Below are 24,094 nucleotides of genomic sequence, written 5' to 3' on the forward strand. Positions count from 1 at the left end.
GTATTTATAACCGCCATTCAATTAAAATCCAAGAGTGGCGTTACAATCGTTGTCAGCGGCCGTGCGTTCTACGATGCCAGCCACGACTATTACAATAGAGAATCCTCAACAGGGCCTCATAATGTGTTGTCGTCCACCGCGCCTTTAATTGGGTTTACAAAAGTCAACACTTGTGAAGCTGACGGACAAATTGATCCGAGTTTAAGGGGGAATAAGGTGTAATTAGGGGTATTAATCGAAATTTATACACATGATGATGTGATCTATCAAGTCCATTCCTTATCAGAGCTATTACTCGCAATCAGTGGCGCAGCGAGGGGGAGGGGTTTGGGGGCTAAACCCCCCCCCCCCACCAGAGCTCACAGAAATTTTTAAGTTAAATCTATTTTACTTAATTGGATTAATATTACTTGTAGAATAGTGTGAGGATGAATAAAATATCCCCTAGAAGGCTCTAAAAATCACCATTTTTGAACCATTTACCTTAATTTTTTCCGGCGGAGGGCCTCCGTACCTCCGTACCTCCAGCTTTTCCTGGCGAGGTGGCAAGCCTTGGGGGTATTCTTTCTGCAAATTTAGGAAAAAATTAGATCGCATTGCACTCATCACCGCGCCGCGGACATTTTTGAAAACCGATTTAAAGGCGACCGAAGTGGCAGCAGAAATCAGCCTTATATGGGATGGAGTTGGGTCCCCTTGGTGCCAGCAATGAGCCGAGCAATAGAATAAAGGATGGGATTTATATCCCTTGAGCCATCGCGGAAAGTGATTGCGTGACACGGTTATTTTTCCGCCACCGTTATAGCGATCGCAGGGAAGGGACGGAAATAATGATGGCGTGATCCTGGCTTGAGTCGAAAGTAAAGCCTGAATCACACGATCATTTTTTTCGTCGCGAAAAGTGATCACTATCGCGATCCCTTTTCCCGTCGCGAAAAGCGATCGCTCTAGTGATCATTTTTCTGAATCACACGGTCCCTCCCGCCGTCGGCTTTCGCATCACTTCCGATATCACAGCTCGTTGTCACGTGGCCCGCATAACGAAAATATACAGCGTGTGTGTTTATCTATGTCGCTCCCACGATTGTCAAACGTTGCGCTGCAATCGTTCCATTCGGGCATGCGTTCCTATCGGCTGATATGGGGTTTTAAGGACGGTTTTAGCGACGGAAAAAGCGACCGGACGAGTGATGAAAAATAGCGATGGGAATCCTCATCGCGATCGCGAAAAACAATCGCCGGCGTCGATCATTTGCGAGTGATCACTCTAGTGATCGCGATCATGGGCGCAGCTAGGAATTAAGGCTGGGGGGTGTTTAAGGTGCAACTAATACTGGGATGTGTGAGGGTATTGTATACCCACCAGGATAAGCGGTAGGTACGAGATTAATAAATTGCGTAATTTTAAAGATAAATGGTTAAAAATGGTGAGTTTTACGGCTTTATGAGGGATCTTTTTATTAATCCTTACACTATTCTATTAGTAATATGAATACAATGAAGTAAAATTGGTTAAACTTAAAAATTTCTCTCAGCTCTGGGGGGGGGGGGGGGATTTATCCCCCAAAACCACCCCCCTCGCTGCGCCACTGCGCGATAGTGATCACTTTTCGCGACGGAAATAATGATGGTGTGATTCAGGCTTGAGTCGAAAGTAAGGAACGGGTTGGGAACCCTTGTGGAAGCCATTGAATGCGCATTTTGCTTTGAAAAAAGCCGCGCAGCTCGATGCGAAAGGGGAAGGAAACGAGTAAAGCGGAGCGGGGAGGAAAAAAAAAGGAGGCATACCTTGATGCGTAACTGGATCGCCTTTGTCGGCTCTGCGGGGAGAACTTGGTGGATTCGTGAACAGTTTTCGAGAGGACGAGGACGTATTTGTTTTCCCCTGGACGCGCGGAATCGAAGAGCAACCGAATACGCGCGTTACGTAATCGAAAGGATATTAAGAAGTGAAGGGAGAGCTGGAACGCCTCATGGGCATCTGCGAGAGGGATGTCGGGACGGACGGCGAGTGAGAGAAGATATTATAAAAAGAGTTTGTAAAAAGGGATACGGGATAGGGACGTCCGGATTGAGTGACGGTTTACGGTCTGCGGTCAACTTTTGCGGTCTGGAGAGGGTGGCTTAGGGGGTCGCGATGTTTCCATCCACACCCCCTCTTTTCCTCCCCCACGCTGCGTCACCTCTTCGCCCCAGTGGACATCTTTGGTCATTCACCCAAACCTTTGATCGAAAGGTCATCTTATACGTTGTCCCAAGGCATTATGTCCCTCTTCAAGGGCCTTCTTATGCTAGCCTGTGGAGCGATTAATATGGAAGTGTGTCTACGTATACACACCAACCCGCAAATCGCCTAAAATGACGTTTAGCAGGGGGTGTTAGGACACCAGACGTTTACTCATAAAAAGTAAATGCTCTAACAAAATTTTGACTAGTATTCGCTTCAGTGGACATCTTTGGTCATTCACCAAAGATTTGATCGTAAGGTCATCTTAGACGTTTTCCCAAGGCATTATCACTTGAGGGCCCTTCTCGTGCTAGGCTGTGGAGGAATTAATATAGAACCGTCTCTTCATTTGAATACTAACCTACAAGCCGCTAAAAAAAGGCGTGTGGCAGGGGGGGTTAGCATAGGCGTATTTAGGGAGGGGGGGCACGTGCCCTCCCGGACGCTTAAAATATAGACAACATTTGTAATACGGTTATTATTACGTTCGTTTTGTTTTTTGTATAACGGTCCTTCAATAATTTTATTTTAATAACTTTCATATTAAATACACAAACAGAATATTTCGTGCAGTAATTGTTGTATGTTATTTTTAATCTCAAATATGATGAAACCGTTTGCCTGTCAGACCCTTGTGCCCACCAGAAAAAAATCTTGGGTCCGGCCTTGGATAATAGGACACCAATCGTTTACTTATAAAAAGCGAATTCTCAAAAAAATTACGACTAGTATTTATTGCAGTCCTTTATGATTCAGGGGAAAATGAATTCCCATATCAATCCGTTACTGGAAAATTTTCCGCTTTTAAAGATTCTCAATTGCTCAAGAAATCTAAGCCTAGGGACCGTATCCAGAAACCTCACTACTGCTAGATACGTCATCAGATGATGACGTAGCTGCTATTGCGGCCGAGCACCGCTACGATCACCCGCTGCAAAGTCTAGTGAGGTCCATGGCATGCTACTCGCTACAAGTAATATGGCCGCCAGATTTCGTCTGCTTATCGTCTCGCATTTATTATTAATAATTATTGATGTTGAAAGGGCCATTAGCTCATGATAACCATTTCTTATTACATAAAAATATAGTAGGAATGCTTCAATAACCGGCTTTTATGCTAATGAGTAAATATTTTACCTTATTTAACTGCCAATAACTATTGTCAACAATACCGTGATGAAACCTCTTCGGCTTTCCTTGAAAACCATATATAATTGCCCAAATAAAGTTGCAATCACCAGCTTTGTGCCTCTGACATCCACAATTTGCGTAAAATATTCAAAGCAACAAAGCCGTATTCTAGGGCGCTGTCTCCGTGTCTGTAGCGGCTCCCGGCCTAATTTGCGTATCATCTGCGTGACGCTGTCTTTACGCCCGTAGCAGTTTTTGACGAATCGCGCAGCTTTCCTTTGTATTTTATTCGGTTCACGGATTAAGTCTTTCTGTGTCAGTGTAGAGAGAATGAATACTGGCGTATTAAGCAGAAGTGCTACGTCATCATGTTGACACTCCAATTTCTTAGTCTAGCAGCATTGATAAAATAAAAGAGACATATTTCTGGAAGGATAAATAAATACTAGGTTATATTTTTAAAAAATTTCATAATTGAAAGAGCACTCAACTCGAATCAATCGAATGCGGAACTCAGTGGATTTACGCTCGATACTAAGCACTAGTTCCTCTTCCGGTGATGTAGCTATGCCTAAATCGATGAAAGCTCATTTTTTATCAGTGCTCGCAATAACAAAATCGGGTTTCAAATCTTTTATTGGTCGTATACTTACATACTCACTATAATTTGGTTCTTGACGATTGAGATGTGCTGGAAAAGTTTTAATTAATGCACAATTGTTCTTATAAATTTCCTCTTATGATTTTGAGAGTTTTAATAAGATTTTCAGGATTTCTCTCGATGTTCATCAGATACCTCAGGGTTGGTGGTGACTATTGCAGTAATTGAATGGGGGCCAAGTTACGAAATTATATTTATTTGTGGGTCATATGTAATTTTATAAGAATATAACACTTCGGAAATACTTTAGAGTATGAATTAGAGCAAAATTGCTATCCATGTATTAGGGAAATAAATTTTAAAACTTTTCAGTAGGTATCTGAATCCTGGATTGGGCAGATTTTTATGCGGCATGGCTCGTTCAGTTGAGTAATCGTTAGCTCTCGTTCTCTGAATTTGGAATAAATGAGAAGTTTAAGGCCATTAGACGTCGATTATGGTTTCGAAAACCTTTCCGTATGAGAAGTTAATGGAAAATTCTCTAGTAACAATATTAGTCGCTTGAATATTTTCTCCTGGGTCTCTTACCCTCTTGCAAATATTTCCTTCAGGTTACCACTTACTCAGTCTGTTATTCAACTCATAAGTTGGTAGAGGTGGACGAGGGTAGGGCTCACTCTTGACTAGATCACAGCCACGTAAATTAATTGTCAAGATTGGGTGTGGGGAGCCCTTTCCGTAAGTCACATCGCGCACTTGAGAATCAGAAAGCCAGCGCTGTCCCTACTGGGCCATCAGGCTCACATCTAATAGCTCTTATCATTATTATTTTTCCCACTCAATCAGAGGCGCCGACTCCATGGGGCCTGAGGGGGCCCGAGCCCCCTCAAAAATTTGTTATGGGCGTGAGGAAAAAATGTGTTAGGCTTGTTGATTTTCCCCGGAGTGTTCAGATATCGAGATTCGAGCTATAAGGGTTCTAATGTCGATCGTATGACTCTTATAAAATGCTTGAAAAACTTAAAACTCACTACTTATAAAATTTCCCGGGGCAAGATCCCCGGGTTGGTCCCCGCCAATATTTTTTGTAAGTCGGCATCCCTGTACTCAATATACATTCGATGTGTAATATTATCCTTGCAACACAGAGTATGTGATACTATAATTACAGAATTCCGGAATTCCTTCCTTAAATAAATCATAAATTTCTCCTAAAGCACTCCATAGTTGACTTTTTTTCGAAAATACTTTCTTTATTCGTGGATCTCTTCATCTTCCGGGGTTTCGCCGCGTTGGTTATCAGAGGTTGACGACAGTTTTGCCGGAATTCCACCAGGCGTCTACAGGACGAAGTGCCGATGTCGGCATTTTGGCTGCGTTTATATTATATCCCTCGTTCCGATCGTTATAGTGTTAGTCAGATGGTATCCGTCTACACTGTTGAAATTTCTTAGTGTTTTTGTGATCTTAACTTTTTTCATTGGTGAATTAATTAACGATGACCATTATTAATGAGGGAAATAGGAGAAAACATTTATTGTTAAGTATCCGTGACCGATGAGGGGAAGACAATATGTATGGTTGAATTATATATTAATTTGGATTACGGCCTTATTTCTGGGCTGATAAAGACGTAGATGTTTAGTTGAAAAGAGAAGGGTCATCAGGGAAAGGATATCAAACAAGAACATTATTGTTAAAAATTAAAGATTGTATTCTGTGCTATCAATTAGAACTTCATAAACAGTGCGTTTCAATGCTTAAATACATATCATCATCATCATCGGTTTCGAAAATTTTGTTTATTGCAATATTTTATGTTCAATTTAAATTTTGTTAAATGTTTGAAAGGATTAAAGTATTTATGTTTTGACCTTGACCGATTTTCTAAATCATTAAATTCTAAACATATTTTTTTCCATCCCAAGGGAATGAAAAAAATAGAAATTTTAACGTCTTTCCTCATATTTGCTTCCACTAAGTAGCCTGAAAATGATTCTGAGGTATTAAAAAAATAATTAAAAGAGAACCTCATCAAAATTGAGCGATTCATCAAGATTAAAGTGTAAGTTTCATTATATTTTCTGTATTTTTTCGAGATAGGCAAAGTTATTTATAAATATATATATTTAGAGTCGACTGCATTGAAAAAATAGGAATTGTTTGGAATAATGAAAGTAGCAGTTCGTAATAAGTAGAGGCTGTATAGCTTGACATCGGATCTGTTGACAGCTCCAAATAAAAGGAACAGAAATGGCGTCAAATCAAAATGTCGGTTTTGGGTTTCCCGCTTGGGTGGGCTGGGGATACACTTCTTATGTCTCGCTGTGGTCAGGACGAAAAGTGACCATTAAGGATGGAGATCAAGGAGAAAAAATGTATTTCCCGCGTCTCTTTCTCTTCTGAATCTCCTTCTCCTCTTTATACGTAAAAAAACCTGCTCTTTGACAGGAGTTTTCAAAGAACCCAATGACAAAATTAACAATCTTCGGCTAAGAGGGAAATTTTCGCTACCGTGGAGAAAGTCTTCTATTCCCTATCTTCATCAACTCTGCATTTTTGCTAACTTCTACGCTCTCATATGCACCATAGGACCTAAAGTTTGTCTCCATTACTTAATCTTATTAGTGTAATCGAAAATTCCATTTCATAGGCATAAGAAGAATTTAAGTATACCGGGACTAGCCACGGTGATAACTTTACGGGAGTCACCCGCAATGCACAATTGTGCGAAAAGTTATCACCGTGGCTAGTCCCGGTATACTTAAATTCGTCAAGAGAGAACACCTCTATGCGTTCAAAGTTCGGGCTTTACTCCCCGGCTGTGGCGCCATGCGCACGATTTGGACTGCTCGTCGCATAATATGCTCGGCAGTCCATTCCACCATGTCCAGTATAGTCCACAAATTTCCACAAGGAAGAATGACGCCTCGGAGCTTAACTGGCTAAAGCACTCGGCCGGAAATCGAGGGATCCGGGTTCGAATCCCGGTCAAGGCGAATGATTTTTTCTCTGTGGAATTTTCGCACATAAGAAGAATGTCGAGGGATTAATATTTTGAAACAGTATAGGTGTGAAGTACCGAGTCGGAAAGGGATAAGGGATTTCGCAAGTAGACAGAACATGCGGTAGTGTTGTGGCCAGGATAGTAACCAATTGTATAGGGTATTTATGCATGGGTTTACGCGCAAATATTTTCTCACGGTCAGGGAAAATACCCAAAATGGGAACATTATGACGGTATGAGCGTTTGGTTATTTGCAGTAAATTTTAAAAGTATTTTCAAATAGCATAGTGGCCATGAATTATCTGGAAATTCATTTAAGATTTTCTTTAAAATGACATGCTTATGCATTATTTCGCTCATTTTTTGCGCGCAACAATTCTGAAAGTTCTTTAACTTTAAAGAATTATTAAGTCACCAAAAATTAAAAAAAAATTACACAGGCATAGAGGAATGGATGTGTCCTCTTTATGACTTATTCGTTCGGAGTAATTCATTTGCCCTTTTGAAGAAACTCTTCGGTAAATTTCAACATATTTTATGGCCAACACACAATAAAGATCCTCTCGTCCTATCATCATTAGAAATTTTCAGAGTATATGGTAAGGTCCTACGTCAGAATTTTCTAGTATCTCCATAAAAAAATGTATCCGAGAATTAGGCCGAGGTAAAGTTGACAAATTTAAGATACGGAAAATGTAAACGAGGATCTATTCTGTTTACCCTATTTCATGTAGTTTTACTCCAAGCTGTTTTTTGGAATGGAATTGTCTGTTTTCCTTGCGTAAAAATTCAAGTATAAACTTATTCTGCCAGCCATATATTTATTTATTACTTTTTTTTTTAACCTTGCCTCATGCGAGTGCCTATGCCCTATAAAAATCGGGGAGGGGAGGCTCAAGTGAGGAGGGGCGCTCAATGGAGAGGTGCATATAGCGTAACTTTGGGTAAATCCGGCCCTGGAAGTAATCAGCCACCAAAATGATCCGGTCGTGCGGGAGACACGTATGCGTCTTTCGCAATTTTGGTCTTGCCGCCAGAAAAAATTGTATATGGCAATTGATCTTAGGCATCCCATACAACACATAAGGATTAACGAACTGAAATGCGAGTTGAACGAATAAAAAATATATGTTCTACATGCTTCTTTACTGAATCCATTGAAAATCATTTGTTTAAATTAGTAAATCTCTCGAAAAATTGATTGAATCTTTATCTTACTTCAAAAGTATTAGATGCAAATAGGCCCATACAGTTAAACGGATGGCTTAAGGTTAGGAATGACATAAAACTCGGTAGTTTTCCGCAAAACACGAATTATATCTCATCTGATTCGAATTGAGGACGAATTAATAGTGTTTTTATGGAAAACTACATGCACAAATTGATACTCCAAACAACAGATTCCAAATTACGATTTTTCACATCTCTGAGCTTATGAACTCATTAAATATGTAATGCAGAAGAATCATGCAGGTGTTAAAAGATTAGCTGATAGGAGATATAGTGGAGAGCTGCGACAAACCAATCCTAGGATTATTGACCAGTGATGATGATGATTACAATTATTGCGGTATTATTTCCTCTTTAGTTGAGCGGCATTGTTTAAATTATCTTTGGTTTGAAAATGAAGGTTTTTCAGGCTTCAAATTGACTTGACATAGTTAGCATGCATGAGTCACGTAAATGGAGTGGGTGCTGATACTGCTCCTTAGTGTTTTCCCCAGAATTATATCTCCTCCTTGGCATGAAGTACCTTTAAGTAGCATCCATGGATGATCGCCACAATGATGGTGGCTCTGTATTCTTCCTGGTGAGTTGGTATAGCCAAATCTCATTCCTAAAAGTGTCTTTTAGAGTTTATTAATATATATTTTAGGTACTAAAGCTAGTGTTTGCGGAAGTGATTGGTGAGTGACTTTTTAGATTTTTACAAAAATTGAAAAGGTATTCATTGGGATTGCGATGGGAGGCTTGATGTTCAAATACGACGCCTTGAATGGTGATAAGGATCAGCTGAGGCACTTGCGGTATGAATAATTAATGGCGTTTGAAGAGATATTTCTCTTCTTTTGTGCAGGGAGAAAATTAATCATTCCTTGGAGCACTTTGGGATTGACCTTTAAATGCCGATATTTACATACGATCTATAGTCCAATCTCGACGATTGCTAAAAGCTTGGACTACTCGGAAAAGGAATCTACTGTCACTTTTCGACTGGATATGGTACTACTTCATCTAATATTTTAGTTATTGCCTCAATTGCCAACGGTGAAAGAAAACTCAGACTCTTCAGCATGATTTTAATTCTACACTAGGGGATTGGAAAAAGTTAAGAGGCAGCGTGGTTGACAGCATGGAGCGAAGTGTGGTAGGAATGGAGTTATCGGGTACTTGGACCAGAACATTGGCCATCTCATAAAGGTCAATGCGTTATTTTTGGTGAAAGTTTTGGTCAAAGATCGTTAATACATTAAAATAAACTAACGAGCGCACTATGGTAAACTGTTTTTTTTACGTTATTGGTAGGTTTCGCGAAGTAATGTCTCGGAGAAAAATCATTAACGATCTCCACGGTTACAACTAGCTCAGCTGAAAATAAAGTTATACAAGTACGAATTAGTCATTTCCCTGCACTTCTACAGGTATTTAATTTGATAACACCCAATGGAAATATAAAGATCACTCAACGGCCACAATCATAGTACAAAAGTATGTTCATGAGTATATCCCCATCATTAATGTAGCTAATGGGACACAGAGGTTATATATTTAATGGTTGTATCACGAATGATCTGCAAAATCGTATAAAAATCAGCGGCTGAATAAAAGAGATTATGGCTGCAGTTCTCGTTTGACGAGTGAATTTGCAGAAAAAAACTTAGCCAACTAAAACTATCAGTCGGAGACTTAACACTGGCATGCCCGACCAATCCCTACACCCTATTATGCCCAAGTGGGTCAATTTGACCCAATATGACCATTGTTGCATATTTTACCAAAAATAATCAATTCGTTCCCAGTTTATTTATTAACATTGTTTATAAAGCATTTGGGAGGGTAGTAGAAAATTTAATTGGACGAAAAATATTACAATTGCAGTTGTTCAAAAATTTCTATGATGTTATGGGAAACTAGCTTCCACAAATTTGTGAATACTTATCACTTTTCCTCTGATGGGTTTGGGAGGTACAATGAGTTTCTATGGTATCAGGTTAAAAAAATTACAGAAACATTTTCGCAAAAAATCAGTATAAATCACACCGTTACTTTGAATAAAATGGAAAATAAAAAGGCTTCAAATGGATTTGAGAGTCTGGGTCAAAATGAGCCATCCGGGCATGGCAGGTGTAAGCGATGAGAAAATATGAAAAAAAAATAATAAAAATATCAGGCCTAACTCTTGCACAGTAGTAAATCAAACTAAAAAATTTTAAGTCATGAAATATAAGTCTAAAATTTTTCCTCCTTTCAAAATAATCAACATAAATAGTCTCTTTTGGGTCAAATTGACCTAGCCGGGCATTCTATTGTTAAGTCTAAAAATTGTCAAACTAAGATGGTGGAAGTCTGACTACGCAAAAAACTTGGAGACCGCGCCTCCAGGTTCTCAAACCTCCTTGATTCCATCCTACGACGAAGATCAGTATTGAAATTTGAGCCCAAATAGTCATGGGCGTACCCAGCGAGGGGCAGGAGGGTGCATCGGCCCCCCCGAGAAGCAAAAATCGCAATTTTTTTAAGGAAAATAATATTTTTCAAGCAAATAATAACAAAAATTAATAAAGAGCTGTTACAGTTTCCTTAAAATGTTGATTTCATTCACCTTTTCCATGCTTAAATCTTCCCTACAACTTGAACAACCATGGTTTGCCACCCCCTAGTTTTGATCCTGGATACGCCCTTGTAAATAGTTTGTAATAGTAAATTATTTGTGATGGCTTTGAATCACATACAACAGCACCCTAATCAGCATGGACTCCATCGCAGGGGTGCAACAAGGAATTAAGGCTAGGCGGGGTTTTAGGAGCAACTAATACTTGCGGGTGTAAGGGTATTGCATACTCACCAGGATAAGGAGGGGTTGCGGGGGCCCTCCTCCAGAAAAATGTATAGAATAATGGTTCAAAATGGCGAGTTTTATGGCTTCCTGAAGGATATTTGATAAATCCTGACACTATTCTATAAGTAATACTGATCCAAATAAGTAAAATGGATAAAACTTAAAAATTTCTCTGAGCTCTGGGGGGGGATTTACCCCCCAAAACCCCCCTCGCTGCGCCACTGCTCCATCGCACGCGCTTCGTAACTTTTACACCCGAGCAACCGGTTCCATTGGGCTAAGTAGTTCTTCGTAATTTAGTTAAGGTTTTTTCTCGTCACCACACCTTGTGTGACACCTGCCTTTCTTGGTCGTTTTGTCAGCCGCGGAACAGCAGGTCGACTGCGGTTGAGGGCCCGAGGACAAGCCCTGAAGTTCAATGAAGATCTTCGTCGATTGAGGACCTTTTTTCCCTTCAAAATTTTAAGACCCGAAAAAAAGAAATTGTATTGATTTTTCGCCTGGCATGTGGTTTATAGCGGCGCAGGTTGATCGAATGTTTGCAAACGACCTGAAACCTGCTCACCCAGAAATCGCTGACAAGGGAAAACATTCGGATCGCGTTTCATCTCCGACTTGAAGGTTATTCGGCTCAAGTCCGGAAATTAGTGAAAGGAATCCCAGGAAAGTCAACGCACTTTCATGTAAATGTCCAAAAAAATCAACCCCCAGGTTCGCCCTAAACGAGGACTAGTTCAAACTTTTTGTTGAATTTATATGTGCTAACATATGCTATAAAGCACACCTTGACATGAGGAGGCTTATGTTTTGTTAAGAGACTGAAATATTTATTCATTGGAACTGAAACTGATAAAGATTCTCATTACTTCATTATTCGAGACATATTAATTCCGATAGTCATTTCCGAATTAGTCTCTGTGCGATTATTTTCTAAAAATGATGTTTTTAATTTGATTCAGTTTGGTGCGTTCAAACGGTCATAACAAAAAATGGAGGTGCTACAATCCTAGGGTAAGGGGTAAAATACGAAAATCGGCTATATTTCACAAGTACATCCGTCATTAAATTTAAATTTCTCTCCATTACGTAAACATTAAGTTCAAAACGTTCTCCTAACGTTCATATCATCGTGGTAACTAAGACGACCTTAAGTATTGTTGATGGCGCATGAGCGAGTTGTTCGCCCATTCGGCCCATTTCAATGACATTTTGAGTGTTTTTTTTCGCTTTTTGTTAGCAACTTATGGGCCCAATACTTGAACACAGGTGACACAAATATGTTCCAACCCCCCTAATTACCCGCTTGATGAATTCAAGCGCCCATCGACTCGTTATGTTTATAAAGTTACTAAATTCAAATATTATGGTTTTAAAGTTGTATCACCCAAAATTTATTCTCATTTTACAGTTAAATTTATGAAATCAAGCAATATTTTTAGAATTAAAGAGCTTTTTTATAGTTATAATAAAATTTAAAAAGTATGTATATTGAACGAAGATAATGGGGATAACTGTTGGTACTTCACCGAGAAGTTCAGCAAGCGATTCATCGCAGAAAAAGGTACACAATAAGCTTCAAGGAAAAAAGGGAAAGAAAATGTAGACCAATTCCAGTTGACAAGTGAACCCTGTATTATCACACTGTAGTAAATGCAAACAATTTTATCACGATGTAGTGAACAGTAAATACAAACAATTTTATGATGTAACACAGTGTTTCAATGATTTCCCTGTGTACCGTATAGTGGCATTAGACTAAACATATTGCTTGGAAACTATGGGTGATACAAAAAAACTAAGGTCAGGTTTGGAATCGGCACATCAAAATCCAAAAAGATCAGCTATTAAAATAAAAATGTTTTCAAACAAAATATTTTTGTTGGCCTGTGTAATTCACCTATGATATTTAAATTTAAACGGATGGGATTATATGTCGATAAGTGTTAATTCAGCCAACGCATTGATTGATTGATTTTCTTTGAGCATAGGTCTTGAAAAATTTTAAATGCTAATTTTTGCCAACGTTTCGGTATATATTCATACACCTTCATCAGGGCTCTCGATGAATATGAGTACAAAATGTTGATGCGTAAAAGGTGATAAAATGTTTTTACAATAACAAAATAAAATAAGAATTCAGTTGTAAATTAATTAAAAGTCAAAATTCTAGTCTCTTCTTTTCAATTAATTTAGATCTGAATTATTTTTCATTTTATTATTGTAAAAACATTGTTATGACCTTTTATGTATCAAAATTATGTACCTATATTTATTCATAGCTATGATGAAGGCTTATAAATATACCAATCGTAGGAAAAATTTGCCTTTTAATTTACTCTAGACCTATACTCCGAGACACAGAAATTAACTAGGAATTAAACAATATTAGGAATTAAAAAGAAACTAAACATTAGGAATCAAAATTAGAAATAGAAGTCAACAGGAAGAAATAAAACCTCAATTTCAAGGAATATCACTGCATGTCACGGCCGTACCCTAGCGCAAGATTAATTGAACTGTTTTATACTTCGGTACTAAATCTGTTCATTATTTTTCTTATTTCGGGGACTTGAGGTAGGAACCTGGGTGCCTCTCCTCTGTATACGCCCTTGATCCGCATGTCCAAACCACTCGCGGCTGACCAATTTGTACCCAAAATTTGGTAAACAAAACACAATTGAAATTCATCGACCTGAGTGTAAATGGAAATTCTCCCTTACATTTATATCAATATGACACAATTATAACAACGGCGATCTTTAAACTGTAATTTTTTGATATTCGCAAAGTTAAATACATTTTTATCAATGAATAATTCAAGGAAAGAAAACAACAGAAAACTCAATTTTTCTCTATTTCTCGTTCCTCTGCAAGTAAAAACAAAGTTTTTTTTGGAGAATACTCAAGCCCTTGAATCTATTAGGCAACAAAATTTTATCATCCTCCCTGTTTAATCTTTTCACACCTTAAATGCTTTTTTTTCAATAGAAAATGTTATTATTACCCTATTTTTTGACTTTAAAAAAATTTTATTACATGACTTTATTTTAAGATACATAGCTCAAACATTAAAACACATTATAATACATTAAAAACATACCCTTTACAAAGATTTAATATGCTTTTCCCTGTGTTACAAACACATCTTTTGACTTATAGTGCAAGAAAAGAGAAAAAACCTTAAATTACAGTATTTTAGATTTAAAAATATTTTTACAATTAGAAGACCTTCTGAGGCACAACAGGCTCATCAACCATAATTCCGACCATAAAACCGACTCCATAATTCATTTTCAATTAGTTAAAACATCTAAAACATTAAAAGAAACAATAAAAAACTCATATTGCCTTAAAATTAAAATTATAGTCCTCCAGCAGATAATTAAAAAGTTTACTTTTAATAGCCGAATATATTTCTAAACCATGCATTTCCTTTAACCATGCATTTCATTTATTTGCTCAATCTTCCTTGAAGAGCTAGAAAAGTGATTTCCCTATCTCTTAAAATATCGTTAATAATTCGTGCTACAAGTGCCTCAGCCTGTCTCGCTTTGATATTAGTTTTCCTTCCCCTTCCAACGAGGGACGCATCTCCACATGAGCACTCGTTTACCTTGCCCCCCTTTTCGTCTTCCTTCCACGTCTATATTTAACTTCTGATTTAGCTTCTTCTGTCTCTACCGTCAACAAGAAATCATCTAACATAATCAAGTCTCCCGAATCGGATAATATTGACTGTAACATCAACAGCTATAGGCCTCTTTCCTCAACTTGACCTTCCAATAGCGCTTCAATAATAATCCATTACTGTTATTCTCTTTCCTTCCACCGTAGTTTGGAATAGAATCGAGGACATACGATTGGCACTAAGGAACCACATCTAAAGCTTAAGACAGCATAACTTTAGTATAAATACAAAAAATAGAGAAATAATTGATTAATTAGATCAGTGATATTCTTGCATTAATGTTTCTCTTTCGCTACCGATATGGCAATTAGATGCTTCGGTGAGCGGGGTAGCCTGTGGCTAATTCCAGGTTGAGTTCTACCTCACCTATCCAAGTCAAACTTCTGGTTAATTTACTGAGCGAGTGACCTTCATAGTTACTTTTTTATCTTAGCTAATAGTTACAGCCTAATCATTGGTAATAGTTCTTCGTTTCGAGTTTTTTCCTTGAAACTCATATTTTCCACGGCAATATTGGATGACTGATGACTTTTAAATAAAAATTAACCGCTTTCTTCTCTCAATGATCTGTGGAGTAAACTCTGAGCCCAAAGTCTGCCAGGTGCAGACTCGCCAAAAAATATAGCGAAGTTAACTAATAGTAGAGAATTATTGGCGGAGAGAGTAATTTTATCGATTCAAACTTGAACGCTGACTCTTCCTGAAGACACAATTAAAATAATCAATCAATTAATTTTAATCGTTGATTTTTTTATTAGTAATGACAGAAGAATCATCCACAGTCTATACAAAAACCAAGTAGCGGTGATAAAATCAGGGCCAAGCTGTGAAGAAGCAAGAATTAAGAAAGGAGTGCGACAAGGCTTTACATTGTCACCCGTAATTTTCAACGTTTACATTGAGAAAGCCATTAATGAAATCAAATAAAAGGCATTGGGAGTGAATATCCATGGAGAAAAAATAAGCATGCTAAGAATTTGCCGATGGCATAGCCGTTATAGCAGAAACAGAGGCGGATTTGAAAAATATTCTGGTTAATATGGGAAGGGTAATGAGTAGATATCAACTGAAAATAAGCACGAAGAAAACCAAGATCTTAGTAAGCAGTAGAAGAGAAGAAGTCAAGACGAACATTAAAATATGGAGGCAAAAACTGATGGAGGTGGATGAATTCGGTTATTTGGGAAGCAAGATAACTAGTGACGGGAGAAGTAAGAGAGAAATTATCAGCAGAATAGCCCAGGCGAAGAGAATGTTCCACCAAAAGAGAGACCTGCTTACAGCGGGAAACTTAAATATGGAAGTAAAGAAACAATTTATAAGACCTACATTTGGAGTTTGCTCCTATACGGAAGTGAGGCATGAACAATGACCGCAGCGGAGAAAGCAAGGATAGAGGCCTTCGAAATGTGGTGCTACAGAAGAATGATGAAAATCAAATGGATCGACCGAGTTAGTAACGAGGAAGTCCTAAGAAGAGTAGGAGAGAAGAGAAGCCTCATGAAAACCTTAACAAGAAGACGGAACAACCTTATAGGCCACATCTTGAGACATGATGGCCTGATGAAGACAATCGTCGAAGGACAAGTGGAAGGCAAGAACGGAAAAGGAAGACCTCGAAAAAAATATATGGAACAAGTAAAGAAAGATGTGAAAGAGAAGAAATACGTAGGTGTGAAAAGATTAGCAGATAGGAGAATTGAGTGGAGAGCTGCATCAAACCTAATGTATTTATATAGGTGCCGAAAAGACTCCATGGGTTACCTTCCCCCACTCTGAAGTTCATGTTTCAGCATTTCGTGTTTTTATTGCTTGATGATGCAAGCATGCAGTGGTGTAACTACGAATAGGATTTTGGAGGGGGATGAAGGAGGCTGGGGTGGGACCCCCCTCATGCAACCGGGGTACCGGGAAAATTTAAAAAATTGAAATTCCTGGAAATATATTTTACACCATTTTGGCACTTAAAATTTAACAGAAATAACAGTAGATGCAGTCATTATACGTCAAAACTGGACAATAGTTTTAAATGTTTTTTTTAATTTCTCTGAGGGTTTGGGGGTGGGGATCTATCCCCTCATCCCCCACCATTGTTACGCTACTGCCAGTATGAAAATATTACGTCGTAGTGAGAAAATACTTATCCAGCTGAAGAAGTCGATGGTACGACCTCGGTTCCCCACCGCTTACGACGCATTTGTATCCACGTTAATAGAAGATGCACATGAAAAATTTCGTTAAAAAAGAGGAATAGGAAACGATCCTGAAGTAGAGGGTATATATGCTGGACTGTGAGCAAGAATATGTCGCATCGTTCTTTCTGTGCGAAATTGAACTGCCGAGAAAGAATGTTGAGAACAGAATACTTCTCTGAATGAGGTGTTCATTAACAGAAAAGAGCTAATGAAAGGATTAGATAAGGTGTTGGGAGAGCGAAGTTCTCTTGTATAGGCTTGTATTAGTGAAACGGTACTCTTTTGGAAGAGGCTGAGGCTGCCAACGTTCAAAATGACTCCAGTGAGAGACAGAGAGTGAGATAATGTTAAAGAAATGAGAAAGAAGTCCTATTCACGGGGAGATGATTCAAATTTCTTGAGGCAGTCCTCGAAGTAGAAAATTAAGTGGTGGGAGTACCTACTTATGGCGGGTATATCTTTTTGTTTCCTCTTTGTGATAATTTACTTCGGGGATGCTGGAGTGTCATACCGGACAGGGGCGCAGCTAAGAATTAAGGCTACGGGGGCATCTGGTGCGGCACCGAACCAAAGGATATATCCCCCAAAAACTTAGATTTAAAATTCTATGGCCACATGAACGTTTTTCAGAAACAAATCAATGCATTTCCCACTTTTACTAATATTGTTATTGAGCCTACTCCATCTCGTTTAGTAACTTTGGTGTGGCTCCTACCCTATGACCTACGTACCATTTATTGCCCCACATGGAGCAATTCATATTGCCCACGCCAGGCCAGCCCCCGAGTTGTCATTCCATTGAGAGCATCCCCTTTCCATCGTGAAAGGCGCCCATGGGAAAGGCAAGTAGTGATAGTGCTTTATTATAGGATGCTACGTAATACTGAATCGGATAACCTTTTAAGACGATCTCGTCATTAAGAAGGGAGTATTCAGCTGTATCTGGCAGCCAAGCACGAATAAGGGAAAGTGATGAATGAAAATCAAGTGGGAATTTTTGTCCTATGGAGTACATTTACTAGAGCTTCAATTAGAAAAAATATATTCATATATTTCATTCACGTAAACCACAAGCTCTGAACGCACTCTCTCAGGGTAAAATGATTTTTTGAAAATAGCATCATTGTCGATTAGATTTCTATTCCTCAAATGAAATGAATTGTTGTTGACTCTCAATTTTTTATTCTGCAGGTGGGGAGTAAAAATATTTTTTACCCAATCAAATATATAGAAATTACTTTCATTCGTGTAGTCAAATTGTATCTTTAATACATGTTATCAATTGTATGAGGTGAATGAGGTATTTTTATGGAAAAACCAATTTAATATTGCTCAATTGTTCATCCCTCAACTTCTAACGACGAGTTATAATATCTTACGCTCTGCCATGCCTTCGCTGTGTCAAGTAGTGATGAATGACTTTCGCACGACGATGAGAGCAAAACGTTGTTGGAATCGGAAATTGAAAGGCAACTTCATGAGTGATCACGGTTACGGAGTCTAAGATAAGAGCTGTAATTGTGTTGATTATATTTGGATTGACAAGTATTGACATCAGCAAATGGCAGTATTTGACCGAATGTAGAAAGCTCAATTACAATAGTTATGTAGGTTAATTCAGTACGGAAGACTTGAGAATCGTGAGTTATGGTGAGGAACGTGGAAATATTCGTGAATGCGCATCATGCGATGCGTAATATCAATCGCTATGTGACCAATGAAAGGTTATCAGACCAAACTTCTAAACACCGTCCTTGTTTGAAGAGTAAAATGCTTGAAACCCGTAGCCTTGGGCGGAGAACAATTTCGAAAAGTGGCTCTTATATTCGTCTCACCCAGGTCTTGCCGGCTTCTTTCACCGATATGTATCGTATTCCTCGCGTAAGATGTACATTGAACTGGTGTATCAATTGTTAATCTTAATAACTCATTAAAAATTAATTCTTTTAATATTTGATAAGTATTTCTTAAAATAAAAATTCAAAGGTAAATTATCATAGCTCTGGGACACAGCGCTGGAGACTGACTGGAACTATATATAAAGAGAGGTGGAGCTATCCAAACAAAAGATAACCTTATTCTCAGGACCGTTATAACCAAGAAAAAGTTGTTTCACAATTGAAATTTTCATCGACACAGTTTTCAGTCGGAATACTGTGCAAATGCCTAAAATCATTCGCTCCTCAACAGGTTGAACTCCAATGAAACTTTAGTTAAAATGTGAGCTTCTACGAGGGCTGCGTTTTGCGTTAATGATAGGACGAGTGACGTAGAGGAAAAATCAGTTCTTATAGTCACGGCACCAACTGCATACATTCCTTTGACTTTTGATTTCATAACTGAGTAAGGAATTTCTTTTAAATAATCGAATTTTAAATAGAAATTAATCCTGATACTCATCTTATAGAGTATTTAAAAATTCAGAGTGGATTAATGGTATAAAATATTAAATTATTTTGCATGACTATGGCTAATCCGAAAATTCGTCGTAATACGCAATCCCGTTGAAATTGCGGGTTTACTTTCGTTCATACCATTCGTGATCATCATCCGCATAATTATCTCAAGTCCACCAGTTGAGATGGTTGTATAGAAAATTATCTTGACGCTTTATATTTCTAAGATAACAATCTGCGTCATATTTGGACGTTCTCTAGGCTGTTAATCTCTGTAAAGATATTTTCAGGGTATCTCTAGAAAAGCTGGTTTTCCACAAATTGAACGCTATATGCTGCTGCTTTCAGTGTAGATATGTTTCATATTTAAAGGAAGTTATGAACGCTCACTGATTATTTTAACTTTTCTCGTTTTGATTATAATATATTCGAATATATTCGGTAGATTTTGGTGATATATCGTTGACGTAATTTAGGCACCAAACCCTTAGAATCAAACTTTGTATGCTTATCGGAGATTTTTCATGAGAAAATATCATCGAGTAAATTGAACTTCCGAGCTCGTTCTGAACTCGTCTTAGTATTTGTATTTTTTTTCATGCAGGCTAAAAATCTTACTTTCTCGCGCTAACTTTACAATGATGTTGGAAAAAGTACTGCAGTAGTGAAATTTTCGGAGATTATGCATGCATTTTGATACATTCTGATCAACGGTCTGGTTGAAAATATATTTTTTCTGAGAAAAACGAAAGATATCAAATAAGATGCAAATATAATAAAAAATTTCCCATATTATTCCATAGCTATGTGCTCTTTAGTCGGGACTCAGGTCTCTCTCTGTACCAGTGGCGTAGCCAGGAATTTCGTTCGGGGGGGGGGGGGAGGGGGGGAATCCAATACCACGGGGGAAAATTAAAAAAAAGGGTATTATGCAATGGGTTTTAAACTAATTTTAACACTTTTCACAATAGAAAAAACTTCATTTGTTAAAAAAAAATTCTTTATAAATTCATGATTTTCAATAATTTGTTTTCTTTTACTAAGGAAAATAATTGTGCTTTTATATTTCGGGGAGGGGGGGGAGGGGTCCGGACCCCCTGGACCTTCCCCTGGCTATGCCACTGCTCTGTACTATCGATAGTCATTACGTCCGTGTCCACGAAATGTTTTGTCCTAGTCAATCAACAGCTCTATTTATATTAGTATTTGTTGAAGTTTATAAATAAGCAAAGGGTTGTCAAGGGTAAGAAAAAGTTGTTGACTAGTTACCAAAGCAGTTGAATAAATAAGTTAAAATGAGAGAACAACATCGTGTTTAATTAAGAAGAATAAAAAGTTACATTACGTTGTCAAGAGTTCGATTGAAGATATTGAGCTCTAAAATGGGTCTTTTCTAAATAAATGAAACCAAGAGTTGTATCATTGATTAATTAACAAGGGAAAGAGTTCGAGTAATTGTTTTAACGAAATGTTAATGTAAATCAACAAGGGAAAGTGTTGAAGTTAATAGTAATTATTTTAACGAAATGTTAATTTAAATCAAAAACATCGTGTGTAATTAAGAAGAATAATTGTGTTACATTAGTATTGCCTGTCAATTTTTGTAGTCCACGTTCGTGAGTGGTTAGTGGGGTAAGAAATGGAAGACGAGAATGATTACTCACCCGCAATGGGTGTGAACTCAAGGTAGGCGTGATTTTCAGGCGGTAGACTGCTCCGCTCTTGCGACTCTGGCGTGAACAATAGGATTAACCAGCTGGTGACCGGATGGACCCCTAATGATGAACTGAGCGCGAGAAGATTTGAACTCCGGAGAGGGAAGAGATAGAGAGAGAGAGAATCATCCCCTTCCTCTTCCTTCTCGCGGCGGTCAAATGGAGGGGTGCTGTGTCTATCCTCAGAATCCAAGTGCCGCCATCTCTCGGGGTTCCCGCTAACATAAAACTCCAGCAGATGGTCGCACGGCGGCGCACCGTTCCACTGAGGCATATTTTGGCGCGCATTCCTGAACTACATTCAGGAGACGCACTGTAGACTCATCGATATTTGTTCAAAAAGGGCTTTTCTAGGTCAATATCGCTGTGGTATTTTAATGATACTGTAAATGCTATTTTTCAGTTGTACTTTGGTAGAACAGCCGTTACTGTGAATGAGAAACATTAAAATTTTCGTTCAATCGTCTACATCTGGGTACGGAAATATGCCAAGAAGTCAGCTTGTCTCTACATTAATTTTTCCAAACTTCGACTACTGTTGCCTGTTTTATGATCTTACAGCCGAACTCAATATTAAGCTTCAACGCCTGATGAATTCCTCTGTAATATTCATATATAAATTTCGGAAAGATGCTCATATAACCCCACTACAGAAACATGTCTGTATGTCCTGCATTGTTGTTTGTATATTTTTCTTCCGTTGTATTTGATTAACTTGAAAATTTTGTAAATGTTCATTTCTGTTAATTGTTTCAAATTATTTTCTTCTATTGTATTTGATTAACTTGAAAGTTTTGTTAATTGGTTCAAATGATTATTCTATTTGTTAAACTGATTGCTGAGATAGAAATTGTTTATATAAAAATGTTCCATCGGATGTAAAGATCTGAGAACAATAAATTATATTATTCTTATTATTTTTATGATCGCTAAGTAGATGTAAAGTCTGGAGTGAGCAGAAAAGCTTACTCCGGAACCTGCATCCTTCTGTCTGTAATAAGAGATCCGAGTGCTCTACATACTGAACACAATTAGGTCACTTCAAGATCATAGAATTTGAATAGGTCTCATTTCATATCCATGGCAAAGCTGAATAGCTGACACAATCACACCATCCGGATCCCTATGTAAGGGTACACTTTTCTTCTTACAAGAGATGTCCCGCTAGTGGTACCACGTTATGTTACGTGAAACTAACCCCCAAGATCGGGATTCGAACTCGTGTCCCCTCAAACAGGAAGTGTGCACTCGGCTACCCGTATTTCCTCCTCCGCTCCCATTTTTCCGTCCTTTACGTTTCCGCATGAATTTGCCATTTTTCTCTATGCTTACCGTCAACTGCGGTCACTTTTCCAGCACAGTCTAGTAAAGTGAATGCAATAAACCATTAAAAATATTATTTACGCTTAAATTGTTCTCTTTTCTCTTCTTTGTAATTAGGGGCGGTCTGGGGTGATTGGGGGCCCTTTGCTGGGGGTCATGATGGGGTCCATCTTAAGGAGAGATTCGGGTGTCCTCCGGAAAATTTTAGGAAATTGTATGGACCCAATTACGGCTCTTAAACACTAGATAAAAGTTAGTAAAAAAAATGGCAATTTCGTAAAAAAAACTTTAAAAAGTGAGAATTTCACAGCTTATAATATTTAATTATGGATAGGGTAGTTTCCTTCATCAAAGAAAACGAAAGGCATTGATTGCGATTCGTTACCCACCATTACTGTATTCATAATATACAGATTATTTGGTTTTAGAAATCCCATTTCATACGAATGGCAATGGTCAATTTTAACAGCATTTGAAAAATGCCAGATTGGCGCCCATGCGATTCCACTCCACGTGACGTCACAGGGACCTAGTCTCTATACGAGTAGATAGGAGTTTTACATCGTGTGAGATAACCAATGCAAGCATGTGGCATAGAGCTCAGGGAAATATGCCTTAGTGATCAACTATTAAAACTCCCTATGGTCGGAAAGTTTCCTTCGTTTGATAAGGTAATAATAATCCATATTTAAGCCAAGCGCTACCTGCTAGCAGGGTACTCTGCTACCTGCTACCAGCCTGCGTCGTATTAGCGCTCAAACCTCGCCTCAAGGTCACCTCACGGGGCGGCAGCGGGAACCAGAAATACGTCACACGGACTTTTCCCATCATTCCTACTTAGCCGTCGCGTTTTCGCGCGCTTGAAAATTTTCGCTTTTCGTTTAATCGCGAAAAATAGATGTCGTCGTTCGAAAATCTAAGTGAGTGAAATGCGTACTCCAGGAGTAATAATCTTTCGATTTAGGCAGTAAAAAATAATAGGAAACCACCCTATTCATCAGATGGCACGTATGGAGCATGTTTCTCTATGGGAGCGGGAGTTGTAATCTGCAGGGAGGTCAAGAGTGGGAGCATTCTAATTGTGTTGCTACCGAAGCAAGGGCGTACCCAGGATCAAAACTAGGGGGGGCAAACCATGGTTGTTCAAGTTGTAGGTAAGATTTAAGAATGGAAAAGGCGAATGAAATCAACATTTTAAGAAAACTGTAACTGCACTTCATTTGTTTTTAAAAATTATTTGCTTGAAAAAATATTACTTTCCTTAAAAAAAATTGCGAATTTTGCTTTAAGGGGGGGGGGCAGCTGCCCCCTCCTGCCCCTCGCTGGGTACGCCCATGTACCAAAGAATGTTAAAGATAAAATTGATCGACCCAATAGGTACTGAGGGGCAAGCCATGGTTCTTCAGGTTTTAGGTAAGATTTAAGCATAAGCAAAAATATTATTTTCCTTAAAAACACTTGCGAATTTCGCTTTTAGGGGGGGCAGCTGCCCCCTCCTGCCCCTCGCTGGGTACACCCATTCACCGAAGAATGTTAAAGATAAAATTGATCGATCGAGTAGGAAGGACTGAGAAGTAGTAGTGAGGAATTGCTGTGAAGAGTGGGAGAAAAGAGAATATCTTTCTCCATATCCGCCGGCTCGACCTCTTCTATCCTTATCCCACTGTCATGTATGGGCGAATTGGTGGTATCTTGGATGCGTGTTCCGCTTTACTGCTAGATCAGGTGTAATCTTTTTCTTCTGCTCTTTT

The 24,094-nt window shown here is 38.4% G+C and overlaps 1 protein-coding gene across 5 annotated transcripts in view; it reads right to left on the bottom strand.

The window, feature by feature from the left end:
- The window catches only part of LOC124162498 (ras-related and estrogen-regulated growth inhibitor), a 47,085-nt gene extending 25,925 nt beyond the window's left edge, over positions 1-21,160 (bottom strand). For 2 of the 5 annotated variants that reach the window (XM_046539059.1, XM_046539060.1), the window contains exon 1: positions 20,970-21,159. The gene's annotated coding sequence lies outside the window, so the exon portion shown is untranslated. Of the gene's footprint in view, positions 1-483; positions 568-20,969 lie in introns of all 5 variants that reach the window. The other 3 variants (XM_046539058.1, XM_046539057.1, XM_046539061.1) reach the window with 3 other exon arrangements.
- Positions 21,161-24,094: the final 2,934 nt, after the last annotated feature.

The sequence above is a fragment of the Ischnura elegans genome, chromosome 7 (genome assembly GCF_921293095.1).
Source record: "Ischnura elegans chromosome 7, ioIscEleg1.1, whole genome shotgun sequence".
Lineage (NCBI taxonomy): Eukaryota > Metazoa > Arthropoda > Insecta > Odonata > Coenagrionidae > Ischnura > Ischnura elegans.